At 34.4% G+C, this 22,082-nt stretch overlaps 1 protein-coding gene across 1 annotated transcript in view; it reads left to right on the top strand.

Moving 5' to 3' along the window:
• Positions 1-22,082, top strand: part of VWC2L (von Willebrand factor C domain containing 2 like) — a 175,304-nt gene that overhangs the window by 107,916 nt on the left and 45,306 nt on the right. The window lies entirely within an intron of this gene.

Genomic DNA, 22,082 nt, shown 5'->3' with positions numbered 1-22,082 from the left:
ACATCCTCTCCCTGTGTCAGATACAGATGCCCAGTCAGAATATAGACAATCATCTTCATATCATTTATTGGACATTTATAATTTCTGTGTACTGTTGGTGTTGGTTTTATTCTTTTCAGGGTAGTGAACAGGGAGAGATGGAATGAATATGACACATTTTCATGGTAACATTTGGTGCATTAAACAAATTTGACTTTCCAGTTATTACAGTATACTGGGAAAATACCTAGAACTTTTTTTTTAATCAGTGCTATGCTAAAAAAAAAAAAATGCATGCGGTCCTTTTCAATATAGATAATTCACCTGGAACCCTACAACATCTGCAAAGATATCATTACATCGTGTTTTTAAAAAACACATTAAGACAAATTTTGCAAAGTGTATTACTATTAAAATACATTGTTAAGGCTGCTTTAGAGTCATTATAGCCCATCTCTGCATATAGTTTGGGTGTACATAGTTAAAACACAATGAAAAATAGCTCTACTACCGGATAACAAGCTATTTTTAAAGTGTTTTCTTCTTGCCTAGGGGTTATTAAATTCTGAAATATTAAATATTCCTTTTAGAGAGCATACATATGGAGGAAGATAGATAGTAAATCATAATCATTAGAATAAGCTGGGAGCTCCTCATTTCAGCAAGTGGGAAAAAAAATAGCCTACCAAGAGCCAAAACTGTTTTTTTTTTTTTAATTCAAAGATTGTGAAGGTCTCAGACCTTTATACATTTAGAAACATGTGCATTTACATCAATAAAAAAGTTTCCATAAAATCAGTTAGTCATATTTTTAGTGAACAGGGACCATGTGACACTAGACACCAAGTTGCCTTTTATCATCAGTAATAGTCCCTCAAGAATCCAACAACTCGCTGAAGTGGCTGAGGCAGTTATAATACCGGGGCTAAATGGTACAAAAATGTCTTCTTCCTAGAAACAAAAAGGTTTCAGTTTCCTCAAATTTACTAGACCTAAAGAGACAGGTCTTAGATTTCAAATCTAGATGCAGCTAGATGGTATAGAGGATAAAACACAGGTCCTAGAGTTGGGAGAATCTGAGTTCAGGACTCAGAAACTTAGTACTTAAAACATAATTCTGATTATAATAATAATAATAATAAATTATGTTTACTCTCCACATGTCTATCTCTTGATATTCATATCTGACTCTTTGTGATCTCAATTTGGGGAGTTTTCTTGGCAAAGATACTAGAGTGGTTTGCCATTTACTTCTATAGCTCGTCTTACAGGGGAGGAAACTAAGTCAAATAAGGTAAAGTGCATTACCCAGAGTGACACAACTAGGAAACGTCCAGGTCACATTTGAACTCAGGAAGATGAGCCTTCCTGATTCTAGGTTTGGCACTCTATCCACTGTACCACCTAACTAACTGTCTCTACCTTTTGGAGGAAACTCCTTAAGTATAAGTGTCTGCACTATGATGATATTGGATAAAGATGGGTCTGTGTCTCTCTGAGTCATTCCTGATTTCTTACTGAAGCCCACGTATCTTCTAAATTACTCCGTACTTTTTTTCATGTTGATATCTAAGGGTTCTTTATTATGATATAATAGATCATAGGATCATAATGCAAGGAGAGAAATGACTTCAAAGACCACCTAGTCAATCATAACCTTAAGAAGGAGGACACTGAGGTCCATGGAGGTTATGATTTAAAGAAATAGAGATAAATAGGAATTTGACTTGTGATTTCATTAGAACAAGGAACTCCAGAATGAGGAACCTCCCTCTCTAATGCAAGTCTACTTAGAGAACTGTCTAGAGCACCAGAGAGATTAAGAGATTTATTTAGAATTATACAGACAATAGCTATCGTGGCAGGACTGAAACCTTAGAACCTTAGTTCTAAAGTAAATCCAGCCTTTTATCCATGTCATCTTCATGCTTCTTCTTATAGGAAACATCAAACCATTTTTTGCCATAAAACCAAAAAATAGATTAACTAAAGTTAACCTATCAAATAAATAAGGAGTAATCAGAAGTTAAACAAAATACAACAAATTTCTTCATTGTTACCTCTTAGTTCCCCAACTAAAAGTGTCTTTTTCTATTTGGCGCTTCAGTCTTTTAGAAGTGCTGGGTACACTGAGGGATGAGACAATCTGTGTTTTAAAAAGTGATATTATCTCTATGGGGATGCATATCTCTTAGACTTTAAAATGAATTATCAGCTCATTAGCTTCTCATTAATTCATTAAATCCTTTGTAGTTGAAAAAGAGCTCCAATTCCACAAAGTCACTTACTCAAAATGAAAAGCCCTTTTTGTTTATTGAAGCTTCATCAGCATGCAGTAGCCCTAGGCTACAGGAAAAGGTGGGGATGTATCAGACTTGCCCTCCTGCACCCTCAACTCCCCAACCCCCACCTTCAGCTCTTGTACTCACTGCTGCTTGGACAGTGACTCAGGGAGAAGAAAATGTTTTTTAAAATAGATCAGAAGCACAGAGAATCCTAGAATTGCAAGAGTTTTTTAAAGGTCAGTTAGTCAATCTAACAATGCAACCCACTTCATTATTGCCAAGAAGTCATCCAGGCTCTGTCCGAATGCCCCAGGGATGGGGAATTGTGAGGCAGCTCTTTTATTCCTTAGCAAGCCCATCCATATCTACCTCCTCATGTCTTCCAACCCTTTGCCTCCTCATTCTACCATCAGAAGCTACACAGAGTAAGTCATTTCATTCCACATAGCAACCCTTTAGATATTTGATAACAACTGGTATGTTCCACCTAAATCTTCTCCTCCCCAAGTTAAACATTCCCAGTAAACCAACTATTCTTCCAACAATATTTCAGTTATCTTTTCCATAATTTGAGGGTGAAGGGTGCAACCCCCCAGCCCCTACCACACTCCTCTATAATCTAAAAAATCCACGTAAAAATTTTTGCCCCTCCCTTTCATACCAGAGAATTCTGAATTATTATAATATTAAAAGATAAAATATGTTAATACCATACAATACTACACATGTATTTTATGCATTTCTGAATTTCTAAATTTTTTCTGTATCATCTGCTGGCCTTTGCATGTCATTTGCAATTTCCACAAAATCGCCCCCCTAAAAAAATCTCATTCGATTTTTTTATTCTTACTTGTGATATATGAAAATCATCCTGGGAAATGTTGTGATAGGAAAGTGCTAAATGTATTTGGTTTGCCCTTCTCTTGGCTGGTCTTATAGAGTCAGGCTATAGCTTGTCAGTTTTCTTTCTAAATTTTGGCTCCCCAAACTCAACCAGTGAGTTGTGTCCAATGGACTTTCTTCATTTACTCTTCTACTGATGAAGTCTATAATCATTAACTTCATTGCCAGCCACATCACAGCTGATTCTACATACTACATCTCATCCATAATATCTGCAGTCACCTAGAATCTTCAGATCTTTTTCTGATGAACTGATATCTAGCCATATGTTTCTTATCTTGAATAATTGTTATGCTGATCAGATTCAACTAATAACTTGAACTTGAGGGTAAAGTCAGAATTTGAATCAGATTTGCTAACTCCAAATCCAGCACTCTTTCTACCATACTATAAGTTTTATTTTGAATCTGATCAGTGAGCCATTTGTGCCTTCATTCAAATTATTCATAAGAATGTTGAATAGAGAAGGATGGAGGACAGAACATTTTGACATCCCACTAGAAACTTCTTTCAAGTAGTTGTCTCTTAATCTTTTATCAATAATTCCATAACCAATAATAATAATAATCTTTTATCAATAATTTTGGATATAGTAATTCAATAAATTCTAAATCTACAAAATTGTACTATGATTCAGTCCATATGTGTGCATCTTGTGCTAAGGATATCTTGAGGAAATTGACAAATACTGTAGTAGAATTGCTGATATGTTCAATCTAAATTTTTTGAACATGTCAAAAGATGAAACGGCTTTTTCTTTTCCACAAACTTAGAGGGACTAGCATAAATGATCATTGGTCCCCTTTATAAATTATTTCAATAATCTATTCTAAACTGTGTCCCATGACACATATCAAGTTTGCAGGTCTCAAGTCTTTATTATATAAACATTTTTCTTATTCTTTTTGAAAGTCTGGGCAATTTCTTGCCTCCAATATTCTGGTACTTTTCTCCATTTCTTTACAATTCCTCTCAGGTCATAGTGAAGCAGAAGTTTCACTTGCAAATGTCTTGAGTATCTTCACAAATCATTCATCTGGCTTGGGAGATATGAAGTCATACAGTAACAAGAATTAGTCATCTTCCCAGCATCCCCAAGGCAAAAATAATTGAATGAGGCCCAACTACTCTGACTAAAGAGTCCTGGCTTGTACTTTTCTACATACATCCCTCTGTCTACACTCCACCTCTTCTGTGACATCAAGGTTGCATTTGATACATATTTAACCTGATGGTTTCATCTGGATAAAAGTGTGTGGAGACAGAAGAGTACAGTTTGCACCTGGCTCAAGCTCCACCTGTACCCTATCACTAGCCTCCCATTCTTACCACAAAGGGATGATGTAGCCCTCTACATTTGAAAGCAAGGATGTGAGCTAAGATGCCTTACACACAGCAATGGAAGCATCACCTAAGTCAGTGTGCTATGAGAGAGCTGAAATCAGGGACTCTAATTTGGAAAATTCTGTGATGAGAAATCCTCCACATACAGGCTAAAATCAAAGGAAAGAAGTCCAAAAATAGAGAAATCATCTTCAAAGAAGAGAAGCTAGAAGTTTATATACTGTAAATATACCCATGAAGAGACCAATATATACAGAGGATCTGGAAAAGAAGGGAAAAAAACATGTAATTGAAAGAAAAAATGGTTAAGGAAATTAAGTTTAATAGTGAAAAATGGATTTGTTGTGGGCATTAAAATAATCAATAGTTTAACCAATTTAACCGAGCTTTTGTTTTTTACCCATCCTCAGGCATAATCTAGATCAAAGGTATCACACAGGTGGCCCATCACACTCTTGTGAACTTAAAATGTAGTTCCTAGAATGTTGATATATTAATATATATATATGTGTGTTTGTGTGCATATATGCTTTTGTACATCTGTATATATACAGATACATGATTGTACATATATATGTGTGTATATATAAAATACACTCACACACACATATATACATGTGTGATTTCCTAAGTCAATATTGATCTGCAGAATTCCTTATGTATGGTTTAGTGGCCCCCATTTCTACTTGAGTTTGACACTACTCATCTAGAGATATTAATCTTAAAAGGGCAAAGGAACAAGTATTTATTAAGTGCCTACTATATGCTAGTCAAATACTATAAGTATTATCTCATTTGATCTTCATAACAACTCTGCTATTATTATTCCCATTTAACAGAGAAATGGAGATAGAGGTTGACTGATTTGCCAGGAGTCACATAGCTAGTTAGTGTCTGAAGCTGTATTTGAATTTGTTTATCTGATTTCAGGTCCAATATTCTATTCTTTCTGCCATCTAGCTAATATTAAATTTGTTTTTTTAACCATTGTAATGATTATCATCTGATCTCTGATCTTATATCTCCAAATGTCTCTCAGATATCTTGAACTGGGTTTAAATGAATATTTTAAATTCAGCATCTCCAAAATTGAACTCATTCTCTCTCTCCCTACATTCTCCTTCCATTTGTTATTATGGTTGAAGGTAACATCGTTCCCTCAGGTTCACAACTAGGTATCATCCTTAACTCATCACTATCTATCACTCCCCATATCCAACCTGTTGCCAAAGCCTGTTGATTTTACCTTCGCAACATTTCTCAAATAAACTCCCTTTAATTAATTTAATTTAATTAATCTGGTGCAGGGCCTTATTATCTTACACCTGGACTATTTTGTAACAGTCTGTTGGTGGGTCTGCCTGTCTCAAGTCTGTGTACATTTCAATCTATCCTTCATTTGGTCACCAAAGATATATTCCTAAAGCATTAAATCCAACTATATCATTCCCCATATCAGTTAACTCCAATGACATTCCAATTCTTCTAGAGTCAAATAGAAAATCTTCCATTTAATGGTCAAAACCCTTCATAATATGGCCCTCTGCACTTTTTCAGTTTTCTTATACTTTAGTCCCCATAACATACTCTTCAATCTAGTGACAATGACCTTGCTTTTCCTCAAACCAACTCTCAAATCTGGGCATTTTCTCTGGCTGTTCCTTATACCTGGGGTGTTCTCCTTCCTTATCTTCACCTATTAACTTCCCTGGCTTTTTCCAAGTTCCAACTAAAATTCTACAGGAATTCTACAGGATTCTACAGGAAACCTTTCCCAACTCTTCCTAATTCTAGTGTTTTCTTATTTACTATTCTTCTTTCATATAGTTTGTTTCTACCTATTTGTTCCTTGACTGTCTTTCCAGTTAATGAGCTCCTTGGAGGCAGGGACTGCCTTATGCCTTTTTTTGTATCCCCAAGACTCTTCAAGCTTGAAACAGAAGAGGTACTTAATAACTCTTTATTGACTGATTGACATCAGCATATTTAGATATAGAATCATTTTCTAAATATCCAGGCATCAGATACTATGTAGACCCAAAATATAATAATGGTTTTGAATTTTCTTTCTTTTTTTAAAAATTGTTTTGAATTTTCATTATTTTCACTTAAATGTTTGGGTACCATAGTCACAGTTGAATTGTAACTGAAGTTAAAGAGGATTGGTTCTCCCTTTAGACCTCAACTCTTCCATAGTCAATGTTGTCTTGTCATAAATGATGTAGAATTACTAAGTACAGAGACACTGAATGACAATATCAGGAATACCATTGGACAAAACCACTGAAGAAATACACTATTGTCACTATAAGTCTCACTTTGTGAGAAACACAGCTTTGAGCTGAAAAGTATCCAGACTATCCCCAAATTTTTAGAGTGGAAGTCTTCATGGAATAATAGTGCTAGAATGAGTCTAGAATGATATAGTTGACTGTTACCATTCTTTAAAAAGGATTCTTCAAATTTCCAAATAAATCCAACAAACTTTTATGAATCACCTACTGTGTGATTAATAAGTATTAAGTATTGAGGTAGATAAAAAGCTACCTTGAGCATAATACCTGACTTATAAAGTTAATAGTGAGATAAAACACCCACACAAGTAACCATAATACAAAATACAAATAAAGTACTTTCTAAGGGCTAAGAGATGAAAGGTCATTGTTAACTAGGAGATCAAGAGAGTCTTCCTGAAACAGTTGGCATTTGATTTTGGCTTTAAAGAATTAAAATGAGAAGGAAATTCCAAGTTTATTGAACTGCATAAGCAAAATGTACAGAGATCAGAAAGTTAACAACACATATGGAAGAGCAGTCCATTTAGGCTAGAGAATATGTGAATGGGAGTTAGCATGGGTCTGTCCTACATGTTACAATTAAATGAGAATCTCTGATTTCAGAATAAATCTTTAATAGTTTGATGGATCTGGGATCTGAACAATATACAGCTTGTAATCAAACTATTTTTTGCCCTGCTTTGTGATTCTTGTTCATGTCCACTCTTAAAAAGTTACAACAGGTCTCCTTCTAAAATCTCTTGAAATTGTATCGATAACAATGAAACGTGTACTATCCATTAATTAATCCTTCTCCTCTCAATATAATTCTTTGTCTAGTCATATACCTCTCTGATGATTTTTACTCTTCTATTTCTCTGTACATCCCCCTATATCTTTCAAATATCTTTTGCATAATTTTCAATTTTAATCTTTAGGTAGATAGTATTCCTTAATTCACAACCCTATAGCATTACATAAAAAATACTGATTCTTGAAAGGTGGACATTTCTTTTAACAAGAAGTTTGAAATCATTAAATGTACTGAATAAGTTCCCAAAGACAATCCAGGCCCAATCTCCACCTATGTAGTTCTGATCCTGCTTCCTTATCTATTTAAGATACTTACACTACTGGATCAGTTCTTATGCTACCTATAAGAAGCTTATAATATTCTGGATAATAGGTATTACTCATCCACTTGTTGCTGTTGTTTTCCATGTGATTAGTTAGGCCAAATGTTGTTAATTGATTATAGGTCTCTTTTAAGTGTTTAGGGGCTTGACAAAAATCACTTTTCAGGGACATTTGAAAGATACCATTTTCTATAGGAAAGACTTCTTCCATTTGCATTCTGAGCTGGCATTTCTTCAGGACAAGGGTAAAGCCTTTCTGCCTTTGTCTTATCTCTTCCTTTATAGAGAGAGACAGTAGGTCACTGAATGTAATTATCTGTTATGACTTTTGAAGAATTTTTATGATATATGTAAAATATCCATATACACACAAAATACATGTATGTACATACATGTCTCTATATATATGTATATGTGTGTGTTTATACACAGCATACATATACATATATATGAAACATATTTTGTGGAAGAAAAACCTTTATCATTTTCCTCTATCCACTCAAAATGTCTTGTTATAATCAAGAAACAAATACAAGTGGCTATCACCATGTCTCAGTTAATTGAATGATTCTAAATATATGTTCTACTATATAATATCATTTCTAAAAGCCTACCTATTCCCTTCCCATTCCTCTGCCAAGGATGCACTTACTCAAAATGTCAAATAATCTTACAAAAAAATTTGCAGAAAGTAATTATGTGGGTTGGCAGCTGATTTTTTTTTCAATTCTATATGTATTAGTAATTATTATTTTGTAATAATAAAGTCAGTATATTTTCTCAAACATTGAGTGTCTTATCATTATTTGGGTATATCGAGAAAAGGTCACTCAGAACTATTGAAAATGTCATCTTCAACTCTAACCTTTTCTGCCAATAGTCAGTCCAGCCCAAGTTCACTTCTCATTTTTTCTTTCTTTTGTGACACATCCATTTGCTCAGGCAGCACATTGGGAGTGTGATGTTCAAGTCTAAATGTGTTGGTTTTACAGTTATTAAAGGAGAAAATAGTTTATTATAGAAATCTTGACAGTTCTTTTCCATTTTTCATTTCTTTGTTGTCCTTCCAGTTTCATGCTTGACTGCTTTTGGAATGAATTGATTTAATTGTATCACTTGCCAAGTTTTTTATAAATTTGTTTTTCCCTCTACTGCTTTGTTGTTTTATGGGGTGATACTGCTCATAATCTTCTACAATCATCTTCTTATGATTTAAGAAAAGCCCAGAAAAGTTCGATGTTCATCTCAACTGCTACATATCTCCACTAAGCAAGGCCATTAAATCTTCTGGTTGAGATAGTTTCTAAGCTTCTTTTGGCCTCCTTATTGTTGTGCTTGATATATACTTGTAAAATTACTCTTAGAAAAAAATAGTGGTAGTTTGGGAGATATTCATTCCTTTTTTCATTTATCTTTTTTGGGGTGTCAATAGATACATGAAGTTGGAATTACCTCAGATAAGTGTTACGGCTTCTTATTGTAATTCTTTCTCCTCAAGAGTTATTGATTTTGATCTTTTTCAGAGGGTTGAGAAATGATTTTTATGTTAGTAACTGGTAGTTTGAGATAATATAACTTCCTCTGATAAAATATAATCCATTTCATTGTTTATTATGTTATTTTATATTTTCAAGTACTGTTCTCTATTCTCTCTTGAAGAAAATATTCATGATATATATTATTAGTTTGAAACTGCATATTTTACAGACTTTGGTCTCTTTCATTTATTATTCCTGAACTATATTTTCTAGCATATTTTTCCATCTTCTCCCAAGATAATTTTCACTATAGTCAACAAACATTGAGGCATATTTTAATGTTCCAATGGTTTTGTGATATCATGGAATATGATAACCTGCAGTGATGCAGGTTAAGTCCCATCCCTCTCTACTCGTCTTGCCCAGCTCTTCCTGTAATACTACCACAATGTGTTGAAGATCTTTCCATAATTCACTTGCAAGCATATAAGTAAAGCACATGAGTTGTCTGCTAATTGGCTATCCTTTACTCTCACTATATATATTCAACATATTTTTTTCCTAGCCACAAATTTTTTGATGATATTCTTTTCACTATTTTCCTACATGATTCTGTATCTGTAATATATCATAGCTTGTTCTCAAACCTCCAGATATCTTTTCATTGCCCTTTGTGTGATCCTCACCTTCAGGTTTTCAAAGACTACAGCATCCTATGAGTTGCAATAATATAACATCACTGGAAAAACATTGATTTTTTTTAATGTATTTTTCTTTTCAAAGGGAAGCTTGAAATCATTAAAAGAAGAATAGATTTCTAAAGGTAATCCAATCTGATATCATCTTAATCAATTCTGTAAGCAGCTAGTTATCCATCTGTACTACTTTTCCAAGATGCTTAGATGTCATTCAAACAGCTGCATACACACACATAGTCTGGAAAATAGTAATTCTTCATGTACTGAGGTAGGTACAAGCAAATGTTTTTTTTTCCTTTTTGTTAACAATCAATATTGTTGTATTCCAAACAGTTTTCAGTCATTAGTGTCATTGTAAATATATAGTCTAAAGTAGAACATTGCCTGTGTGCTTTCCTATTCCCCTTTCATATTTTCATCAAAGATACTCTCACAATATATGTATAGATAATTTTTGTAAGAAATTCAGAGAGGTAAAAATGTAAGCATATAGGCCATTAGTTTTTTTTAATATTCTTTTGTGATAATAATAAGGTATTAAAAAATTTTAACACAATATTGGCATCCTTCTCTCCTTTAGATTCCTTGAAAACCCAAACCTCAATGTCCTCAGAACTGAGTTGTTCCCAGCATGAGCCTCCTTTATCCATATTTGATCCAATCTAGATGATTTTCCCATCATTTTTTTTATTTTTTAGAATAATTTCTGTTTCTTCCAGATACCTATCCTGGACTATGATGGGAGAGTACAAATGTATTGGCTCCATTGTATATAATGGTGAAAAGTTTATTTTTTAAATCTTGACATATATGTTCCATATTTCATCCCTTTGTTTTTCTCTGTTCAGTTTGATCCTCAAATTTCCCTAGTAACAATCAGTAAGCATCATTAAATAGCCACTCTGTGCCTAGTACTGTGCTAGACACTAGGGATACAAAGTGCCTTTTTCCCTTAAAGTAGTTTGTAGCCTCATATTGTTTTGTTTATTTGGATCTCTTGTCAAGATTTCTCTTGCTTTATTTTTTTTCATTCATTGGCTTTGCATTTTAAATTTATTTACAATGTCTCATCAAAGTTTTTCATAATTTCTGTGGTGGGAGCAATACCCTAAATCTGTAAGCTCTGATTCAATTGTCTCATCTGTAAAATTGGGATAATAATAGCACTCACCTTCAAGGTAGGGGTTTGAGAATCAAATGAGGCAATAATTGCAAACCACTTAGCACAGTGCCTAGCACATAGTAAGAACTATATAAATATTTTCTATCTATCTTCATCATGATGACCATGATGATGGCAATGATGATGATATCTATGCAAGTTAAGTTAGTTTTTCCTGAAATGGCATGGAAGCCATCCTCAAGACTTAACTGGTCCAGAGGACTAAAGGCTCAGGCTGTTAACATCACTTCCTGGATTTCTGAATACAAAACAGTCACAAGTTGCGCCAGACATGCTCTAATATTTGGCTGGTGGACCCACATGGATTGCTCAGGCAAGGAATTTCACTCGAGTCAACTCTTGCCTACCATCAATGCCTAATTTGTTCAAAATCCTTCTCTACGCAAAGACTAGGTAAATCTTTCCTTTGTTATTATAAACTATTGAATAACCTCCAAGTGCCTCATATTTTCCCAATATCAAACACAAACTACCAGAGGATTAGCCTGGGTTAAGCCCAGACCAGGACAATTGCTTTCTGCAAATACTTAGCATGACTGATGCAATAAAAGATGACAAAACATCCCCTGAGATGTTCTTTCTTGTTGCTTTTGGATGCATGATAAAACTAACTGTTCCAGGACACATCTTTGCCTCTTAAAGGAAAAATCATGAATTAGCTTTCCATTTAGCTAAAACCTTTTATCTTCTGGTTTCTTTCATAGAAAGAATGTCAAAATTGAGATGAGTCAGTTTCTCCAGATTTTTCCTGCTTCCCCTAGATTACCTTCTTTCTGTAAGATTTCCTTCTCTTCTCCTACCTATGTATATGTACATACATACACATACACCTATATCTATCTACATGTAATTAATTTATTAGTTGTTCTCCCATTAAAATGTGATTGGAGTACAGGGATTATTTTTTTGTCTTTCCTTGTATCGCCAGTGCTTAGTTCAAGCCTGTAATAAATACTTTTTTGACTAAATTATCGATAGTACTAGGTCTCTCTTATGGTATAACCCTATAATTTTCTTAGGGGAAGAAAAACCAAGGTATTTCTTTTTGTGGTCTTTTTTTTTAACTGAATAGCATTTTTTTCCAATTACATGTAGAGAGAATTTTCAATATTCATTTTTGTAAGATTTTAATTCCACATTTTTTCTTCCTCCCTTTCTTCCCTCTCCTCACCCAAAGACATTAAGCAATCTGATATAGGTTATACATTTATAATCATTTTAAACATATTTCCATATTTGTTATGCTGTTAAAGAAAAATCAACAAAACAGAAAAGCCACAAGAAAGAAAAAAAACAAAAAAGGGTAAAAATATATGCTTCAATCTGTATTCGGTCTCCATAATACTCTCTCTTGATGCAGATGACATTTTCCATTCCAAGTCTATTAGAATTGTTGTGCATCCCTCTGTTGCTGAAAAAAAGCTAAGTCTATCAGAGTTGATCATCTCTCACTTTTATTACTACATACAATTTTTCCTGAGTCTACTCATTTCACCCAGCATCAGTTGATGTTAGTTTTTCCAGGCTTTTCTGAAATCAGCCTGCTCCTTACTTCTTAATAATATTACATTACATTCATATACCTAATTTATTTAGCCATTTCCCAATTGATGGACATTTGCTCAATTTTAATTCCTTGTCACCACAAAAAGAACTACAAACATTTTTGCTCATGTGGGTCACTTGCCCTCTTTTCCGATCTCTTTGGGATATAATTCCAATAATGACACTACTGGATCAAAAGATATATGCAGTTTTTAACCTTTGGATCATAGTTCCAAAAGGTTCTCCAAAATGACTGGATCAGTTCACAATTTCATCAACAATGCATTAATGCCCAGTTTTCCCACTTGTATCCCTCCAACATTTGTCATTATCTTTTCCTGTCATCTTACCCATATGATAGGTATCACATGGTAATTCAGAGTTGGGAAACAAGGTATTTCTACATAGGTAATTAAAATTGGGTTATACTTCATCCTCTCAGATTGGATAGAATGTTATACACTTTTTGCCTTGCCTCTGCAATAGTTAGAATTTGAAAATGAGATGAAAATGAAATAGTCTCAACCCCAAAGTTAGTTTATCATTTTCTGCTTTTATTCCCATATTTGTTCCCAAACAAAAAATGAAAATCTAGTCAGGGCCACTACTTCTTAAATGCTTCATGTATACTATCAAATCATTACATATTTCTTTCTTTTTTTTTTTTTTGAGGCATATTAAAACATAGAGTTTATTTATTTATTTATTTTTTTATTTAATAGCCTTTAATTTACAGGATATATACATGGGTAACTTTACAGCATTAACAATTGCCAAACCTCTTGTTCCAATTTTTCACCTCTTACCCCCCCCCCCTCCCTAAATGGCAGGATGACAGTAGATGTTAAATATATTAAAATATAACTTAGATACACAATAAGTATACATGACCACAACATTATTTTGCTGTACAAAAAGAATCAGACTCTGAATTATTGTACAATTAGCTTGTGAAGGAAATCAAAGATGCAGGTGTGCATAAATATAGGGACTGGGAATTCAATGTAATGGTTTTTAGTCATCTCCCAGAGTTCTTTTTCTGGGTATAGCTAGTTCAGTTCATTACTGCTCCATTAGAAATGATTTGGTTGATCTCGTTGCTGAGGATGGCCTGATCTATCAGGACTGGTCATCATCTAGTATTGTTGTTGAAGTATATAATGATCTCCTGGTCCTGCTCATTTCACTTAGCATCAGTTCATGTAAGTCTTTCCAGGCCTTTCTGAAATCATCCTGTTGGTCATTTCTTACAGAACAGTAATATTCCATAATTTTCATATACCACAATTTATTCAGCCATTCTCCAACTGATGGACATCCATTCAGTTTCCAGTTTCTAGCCACTACAAAAGGGCTGCCACAAACATTCGTGCACATACAGGTCCCTTTCCTTCTTTATAATCTCTTTGGGATATAATCCAGTAGTAACACTGCTGGATCAAAGGGTATGCACAGTTTGATAACTTTTTGACATAGTTCCAAACTACTCTCCAAAATGGTTGGATTCGTTCACAACTCCACCAACAATGAATCAATGTCCCAGTTTTCCCACATCCCCTCCAACAATCATCATTATTTTTTCCTGTCATCTTAGCCAATCGACAGGTGTGTAGTGGTATCTTAGAGTTGTCTTAATTTGCATTTCTCTGATTAATAATGACTTGGAGCATCTTTTCATATGACTAGAAATATTTTCAATTTCTTCATCTGAGAATTGTCTGTTCATATCCTTGACCATTTTTCAATTGGAGAATGAAGCTGATTTTTATAAATTAGAGTTAATTCTCTATATATTTTGGAAATGAGGCCTTTATCAGAACCTTTGACTGTAAAAATATTTTCCCAGTTTATTGCTTCCCTTCTAATCTTGTCTGCATTAGTTTTGTTTGTACAAAACTTTTCAGTTTGGTATAATCGAAATTTTCTATTTTGTGATCAGTAATGATCTCTAGTTCTGCTTTGGTCATAAAAACCTTCCCTTCCACAGGTCTGAGAGGTAAACTATCCTATGTTCCTCTAATTTATTAATATTCATTCTTTATGCCTAGGTCATGAACCCATTTTGACCTTATTCTTGGTGTACGGCGTTAAGTATGGATCAATGCCTAGTTTCTGCCATATTAGTTTCCAATTTTCCCAGCAATTTTTATCAAACAGTAAGTTCTTATCCCAAAGCTGGGATCTTTGGGTTTGTCAAAGACTAGGTTGCTATATTTGTTGACTGTTTTATCCTTGAACCTAATCTATTCTACTGATCAACTAATCTATTCCTTAGCCAATACCAAATAGTTTTGTAACTGCTGCTCTATAGTATAGTTTTAGATCTGGTGCAGCTAAGCCACCATCATTTGATTTTTTTTCATTAATTCCTTGAAATTCTTGACCTTTTGTTTTTCCATATGAACTTTGTTGTTATTTTTTCTAGGTCATTAAAATAGTTTTTGGGAGTCTGATTGGTATAGCGCTAAATAAATAGATTAGTTTAGGTAATATTGTCATCTTTATTATATTTGCTCGCCCTATCCAAGAGCATTTAATATTTTTCAATTGGTTAGATCAGACTTAATTTGTGTGGAAAAGTGGTCTGTAATTTTGCTCATAAAGTTTCTGATTTTCCTTGGCAGATAGATTCCTAAATATTTTATATTATCAGTAGTTACTTTAAATGGAATTTCTCTTTGTAACTCTGACTGTTGGATTTTGTTATGATATATAAGAATGCTGATGACTTATGTGGGTTTATTTTATAACCAGCAACTTTGCTAAAGTTGTGGATTATTTCTAATAACTTTTAGCAGAATCTCTGGGGTTCTCTAAGTATCCATCATGTCATCGGCAAAGAGTGATAATTTGGCTTCCTCATTGCCTATTCTTATTCCTTTAATCTTTCTCAGCTCTTATTGCTATAGCTAGTGTTTCTAATACAATATTAAATAGTAACGGTGATAGTGGGCAACCTTGTTTCACTCAGATCTTATTGGGAATGGTTGCAGTTTGTCTCCATTACATATGATGCTTACTGATGGTTTTAAATAGATGCTGCTGATTATTTTAGGAAAAGTCCATTTATTCCTATACTCTCAAGTGTTTTTAATAGGAATGGATGTTGGATTTTATCAAATGCTTTTTCTGCATCTATTGAGATGATCATATGGTTTTTGTTAATTTGGTTATTGACATGGCCAATTATATTGATAGTTTTCCTAATATTGAACCAGCCCTGCATTCCTGGTATAAATCCTACTTGATCATAGTGTATTATCTTGGAGATGATTTTCTGTAGTCTTTTGCTAATATCTTATTTAAGATTTTAGCATCAATATTCATTAGGAGATTGGTCTATAATTTTCTTTCTCTGTTTTCAGCCTACCTGGTTTAGGGTATCAAGTACCATGTCTGTGTCATAGAAGGAATTTGGTAGGACTCCTTCATTCCCTATTTTATCAAATATTTATATAGCATTGAGCCAATTGTTCTTTAAATGTTTGGTAAAATTCACATGTAAATCCATCTGGTCCTGGGGACCTGTTCTATTTCTTTTTCTGAAATGGGACTATTCAAGCAATTTACTTCTTCCTCTGTTAGTCTGGGAAGTCTGTATTTTTGGAGGTAGTCATCCATTTCACTTAGGTTATCAAATTTAATGGCATAAAGTTGAGCAAAATAACTCCTTATTATTTCTCTAATTTCCTCTTCATTGGTGGAAAGTTCTCCTTTTCATTTTAAGACTACTAATTTCATTTTCCTCCCTCCTTTTCTAATCAGATTTACCAAAGGCTTATCTATTTTATTGGCTTTTTCATAGAACCAACTCTTAGTTTTTATTAATTAGCTCAATAGTTTTTACTTTCAATATTTTTAATTTCTCCTTTTAATTTTAGAATTTCCAGTTTAGTATTTGATTGGGGTTTTTAATTTGGTCTTTTTAGTTTTTAGTTGCAAGCCCAATTCATTAATCTTTTTCTTTCTCTGTTTTATTCAAGTAAGCCTCTAAGGATATAAAATTCCCTCTTATTACCGCTTTGGCTGCATCCCAATCAATTTTGGTATGATGTCTCATCATTGTCATTATCTTGAGTGAAATTATTAATTGTATCTATAATTTGCTGCTTCACCCAATCATTCTTTAAGATGAGATTGTTTAGTTTCCAATTACTTTTTGGTCTATTTCCCTAACTTTTTGTTGAATGTAGTTTTTATTGCATCATGATCTGAAAAGAAAGCATTTACTATTTCTGCTTTCTTGCATTTAATTTTAGGTCTTTATGTCCTAATATATGGATCAATTTTGTATAGGTTCCATGAACTGCTGAGAAGAAAGTATATTCTCTTCTATCTCCATTCAATTTTCTCCAAAGATCCAAACATACCTAATTTTTCTAATATTATATTACTTCTTTAATTTCTTTCTTATTTGTTTTGTGGTTTGATTTGTCTAATTCTGAGGTGCAAGGTTGAGATCTCCTACTATTACAGTTTTGTTGTCTATTTCTTCTTGCAACTCTCTTTAACTTCTCCTTTAGGAAGTTGAGTGCCATACCACTTGGTGCATATATATTTAATATTGATATTGCTTCGTTGTTTATGCTACCTTTAGCAGGATGTAGTTTCCTTCCTTATCTCTTTTAATTAGATCAATTTTACTTTTGCTTGATCTGAGATAAGGATGGCTACCCCTCTTTTTGACTTCACCTGAAGCATAATAGATTTTGCTCCAGCCTTTTACTTTTACTCTATATGCATCCCCTCTTTAAATGTGTTTCTTGTAAACAACATATTGTGATGGGTTCTGACTTTTTGATCCAGCCTCCTCTTTATGGGGGAGTTCATCCCATTTACATTTACGGTTAGAATTACTAAATCTGTATTTCCTGCCATCCTAATAACCCCAGATTGTGCTTTACTTATTCTTGCCTCCCCAACCCTCTTTCCCTTTTAAACTTATGTACCCTCTTGTATCACGATACTTATCCTCTTTATAATCCCTCCCCCCCCCTTTGAGTCTTTCCCCTTCTTTCCCTTATTACTCTTTTTCTTTTCCCTTTTCCTCTCCTCCGTTTTTAATGAGGCGAGAGAGAATTTTCTCTAAAACAAATGTCAATTATTATTTCTTTGAGCCAACTCTGATGAGAGTAAGATTCACACAATGTTCCTCCCCCTCTCTAAATTCCTTCAGATATGATAAGTTTCCTTAGCCTCTTTGTGGGATGTGGTTTCCCTCTTTTTATCCCTCCTTCCCACCTTTATTCTGCCATCATCCCTTTTCCATATCTACTTCCCTTTTCATGTTATATCAGTACAATCAAATTATACATGTATTCTTTTGTATATCCACAACAGAAATACAGTTCTCAAGAGTTATTTTACCTTTTCTGCATCTCTTGAGTTCTATTCTTGGAGATCAAATTTTTGTTTAGTTCTGGTTTTCTTCAGAAACAAATGGAATTCATTTGTTTCATTAAATATCCATCTTCTTCCCTGGAAGAAAATGCTCAGCTTAGCTGGGTAGTTTATTCTTGGCTGCATCTCAAGTTCTTGTGCCTTTCGGAATATCATATTCCAGGCCCTTCTTTCCTTTAATGTAGAGGCAGCCAGATCTTGGGTGATCCTTATTGTGGCACCTCGGTATTTAAATGGTTTTTTTTTTGGCTGCTTGTAAAATTTTTTTCCTTAATCTGATAGTTCTGAAATTTGGCCACAATATTCCTTGGGGTTTTTATTTTAGGGTTTCTTTCAGAAGGTGTTCGATGAATTCTTTCAATGCCTATTTTACCTTCTGATTCTATTACATCTGGGCAGTTCTCTTTGATGATTTCTTGTAAAATAGTATCTAGGCTCTTTTTTCATGATAGTTTTCGGAAAGTCCAATAATCTTCAGATTATCTCCTCTAGATCTATTTTCCAAGTCTGTCGTTTTAGCAAGTAGATAATTCGTGGTTTTTCCAGTTTGTCATTTTTTGTTTTTGCTTGACTGATTCTTGCTGTCTCAATGCATCATTAGTTTCAATTATTTCAGTTCTAATTTTTAAGAATTATTTTCTTCATTAGCTTTTTTACTTCTTTCTGTATATGTCCAATTGAGTTTTGAATGTATTGTTTTGGTCTGTGGAATTTTTCCATTTCACTAATTTTTTTTTTTTAGTGAATTATTTTCTTTTTCAATTCACCAATTTTGTTTCCTGCACTTCCTGGAGAATTTTTAACTTTTCCAATTCGTATTTCAGGAAGTTGTCTCTTTAAGGCTTCTCTTTCCTTTCCCCATTTATCTTCTAACTCTCTTTTGAGACTTTTAATGGTCTCTTCTATGAGAGCATCATGTAAAGGAGGACAGTCTGATGCATTTTGCTGTTTGAGGTCTCTTCAGGTTTGCTGACCTGCTCTTTTCTGCATAGAAGCTGTCGATTAGTTCTTTTCATCTTTTTATTCATGTTTTAAAGCCTTTAGGTAGGTCTCCTAGGCAAGGGGTTACCAGCTTCCTCTGCAGAATAGGGAGAGATGTAAACGATTTCCGGCTCCAAGGTATGGGAGTGCTCTGTGTGAGGTTTTCCTTCCCAACAGGAGTGTGATTCAGCACTGGCCGAGCTATCAAACTGCTTAGTAGGGCTGAGTGGATTATCGCTTGCCCTCGGCTAGAGACTAAGTGGTGAAAGTGTCACCGCCCAGGCCGGAGCCTCTTGTGGGACTGTGAGTATTAGCAGCTGAGCACAGACCGCAGAACGCAGACAGCCACAAACTCTGCCCAGCGTCTCTGCCTGATGCAAATCGGCCCTGGAAAAGCTCTATGGCCCCAAGCCGAGCTCCCCCCTGCGCAGATTGGAGGCTAACCCGGGCTGCGTCCTCCTGCCGTGCAGGATCACAACTGCCCCAAGGAAAAGCCCCTTACTGCGGGTTGGGGCTGTGCGCTTGTGCTGAGATCTGTGCCTTCACCCTCGGTTTGAGACTCTCCTCGGAACCTAATTTCTCTCCCAGTCTGCGCCGATCTCCCCACTTGGAACCAACCTTTTTGGCGAGACTGCAGATTTTTTCGGCTGGTGAGTTGTTCTATCTTATCTTTACGAATTGTAGCAGTCAAGACTATTTTTGAGGCTCGATATAATATTGATAAAGAGGGTAAGAGAAGAGCTTAGAAAGTCGCGTGTGTCTTCTCCGCCATCTTGGCTCCGCCCCCCCATATTTCTTTCTTTATTTTCCTTCTAAGTACAATTCTGGTCTCAAGGAAATTAGAATCAGAGATTTTTGAATTGGAAATAACCTCCAAGGTACTCTGGTCCAATCCCCCTCATTTTATAGATGAGCACAATAAAGTTAAGTAACTTATCCAAAGTGACTAAGGGCAGAAAAAGAATTCCAACACAGGTCCTCTAAATCCAAAGCCTCTGTCTACCCCTCCACCATTTGTAGATTCTTAAATAGTGCACTGAACTATGCTGCTTCTTCTAATCTATTGCTCTGTTAAGAAGACAATTTTTATGTTCTTTTTGCAAGATTATCAGAAGATTAGTATGATTCCTCCAAAAAGATGATGTATAAATTAGTGAAATGTTTGATATTTAAAAAAACAAAAACAAAATAATATGTAGTTTTTCTTAGCTGGAACTAGATGAGAAGAATATAGTTTTACTAATTCATTTTCAGCTTTAGTTATTAAGCTCTTTGTAAACTTTGCTGTGCAAAGAAGGTTTTTTAATTATATCTGTGGTTATTGTCATTACCTTTAAGATTCAAGAAAGGATTTCCTTGGGAACAACATATTTATACTGCATTTCCAAAGTACTTTCCTTCAGACAATCCAATAAGATGAGAAACTAAAGTAAACCCTCTCCTTTTGTGGAAGATCAAAGAGGGTGTGTTTTGTATATGGTCACCCAGACCTAGTTTCAGATCTTTCTGCAATGAATTTTAACCTTAAAAACACATTGGCGATAAAATGTTCTGTATTTGGTTGTGTTTTTCCCCTCTCTTCCTATTTTAAATAGAATAATATCTTTATTTTTAAGAGAACAAAACCAAGCACTTTAATTTACATGTTTTAAGCAATGGAAACTCTGAAATCAATTTTGAAAGACTTAGAAGGAAGAATGTACCACCTCTTAGTCCACAGTGATATCTCTGATAGGCCCAGATTCTGTCCCATAGCAATTTTACAACCTCTGAATTATAAAGCTCTTCTGCCAATTAAGTCTGAAGAGAAACTGCTGACTCATTTTCATTAGTGGTGCTACCCAAGGGCATCACTATACATACTGTGTGAGGAATATAAAGTCACTCTGGTTTCTCTAATTTATACCTCAGATCAATAGTATGATCAAATCCCTTATAGCTATCTGTTAATATGATTCATTGTGAGGACTCAGAGATCTGAGAGTGTCATACCTCCCCATCAGATAAGGCTCGTGCAGCTCCATGACTGGAACCACGATGCTGACAATACAATTCAGTAGATTCAATCCCATCCAAAAGTCTAGAAAAAAAAGAAGTGCCTTCCCCCCCCAACCCCCAATTTGTGAGATTTTCTAGTGTCTTTGTGCAGCTGTTTGGGAAAGCAATAACAGTGTGTAAGTCATGAGAATGATTGTCATTGAGCAAATGACTTGCCAGGTGGAAAAAAAATCAAATTATTTTGTGCTTAGGCGTTTATTTCCTTTTCAAAGTACTTTGGAAATAAATTTCTGCCAATTGAGGATAGCTGCAAGCACTGTCTCCTTCACAGCTCATTTTTCCTCGGTCAAAATATAGAAACTGTACAGGTGTAATGCTTTCAATGGGATTTTGCCATATCCTTTTTAAAAAAACCAACCAGTAATTTATTTGGTGCTAGGGAAAATTAGTGCCAGAGCTAGAGGAAATCATGATGACCTAATTAAAGAGTTAGGAAATGTGCATTTTTATATTTCCTTGCTTCTCTCAATATATTTTTCATTATAATATTAAACAGCATTCATTAAAATACCAAATAACTTGATTTTCAGGGTGTGGTCCAAACCCAGGACTCTCTGCTATTTACCCTCATTCTCTTTATGACTTTGGATCAGTCACTTAATCTCACTAAATTTCAGTTTCCTCATCTGTAAAATGAGGAGGTTGACCCTTAAGGGCTTTTTTTCTTCCATTTATGAATCTGTGATGTGATGGCATATGATTTTGACACAGTGAAATCACAAATCTTTTCACAGTATACCTGAATATAGTATATGCAGTTTACAAAAGACATTGACAAACTGGACCACATCCAGAAAAGAAAAACCAGGCTAGAAT

The sequence above is a fragment of the Sarcophilus harrisii genome, chromosome 3 (assembly GCF_902635505.1).
Source record: "Sarcophilus harrisii chromosome 3, mSarHar1.11, whole genome shotgun sequence".
NCBI classification, from domain to species: Eukaryota; Metazoa; Chordata; class Mammalia; order Dasyuromorphia; family Dasyuridae; genus Sarcophilus; species Sarcophilus harrisii.
This window is presented reverse-complemented; position numbering and strand designations above follow the sequence as displayed.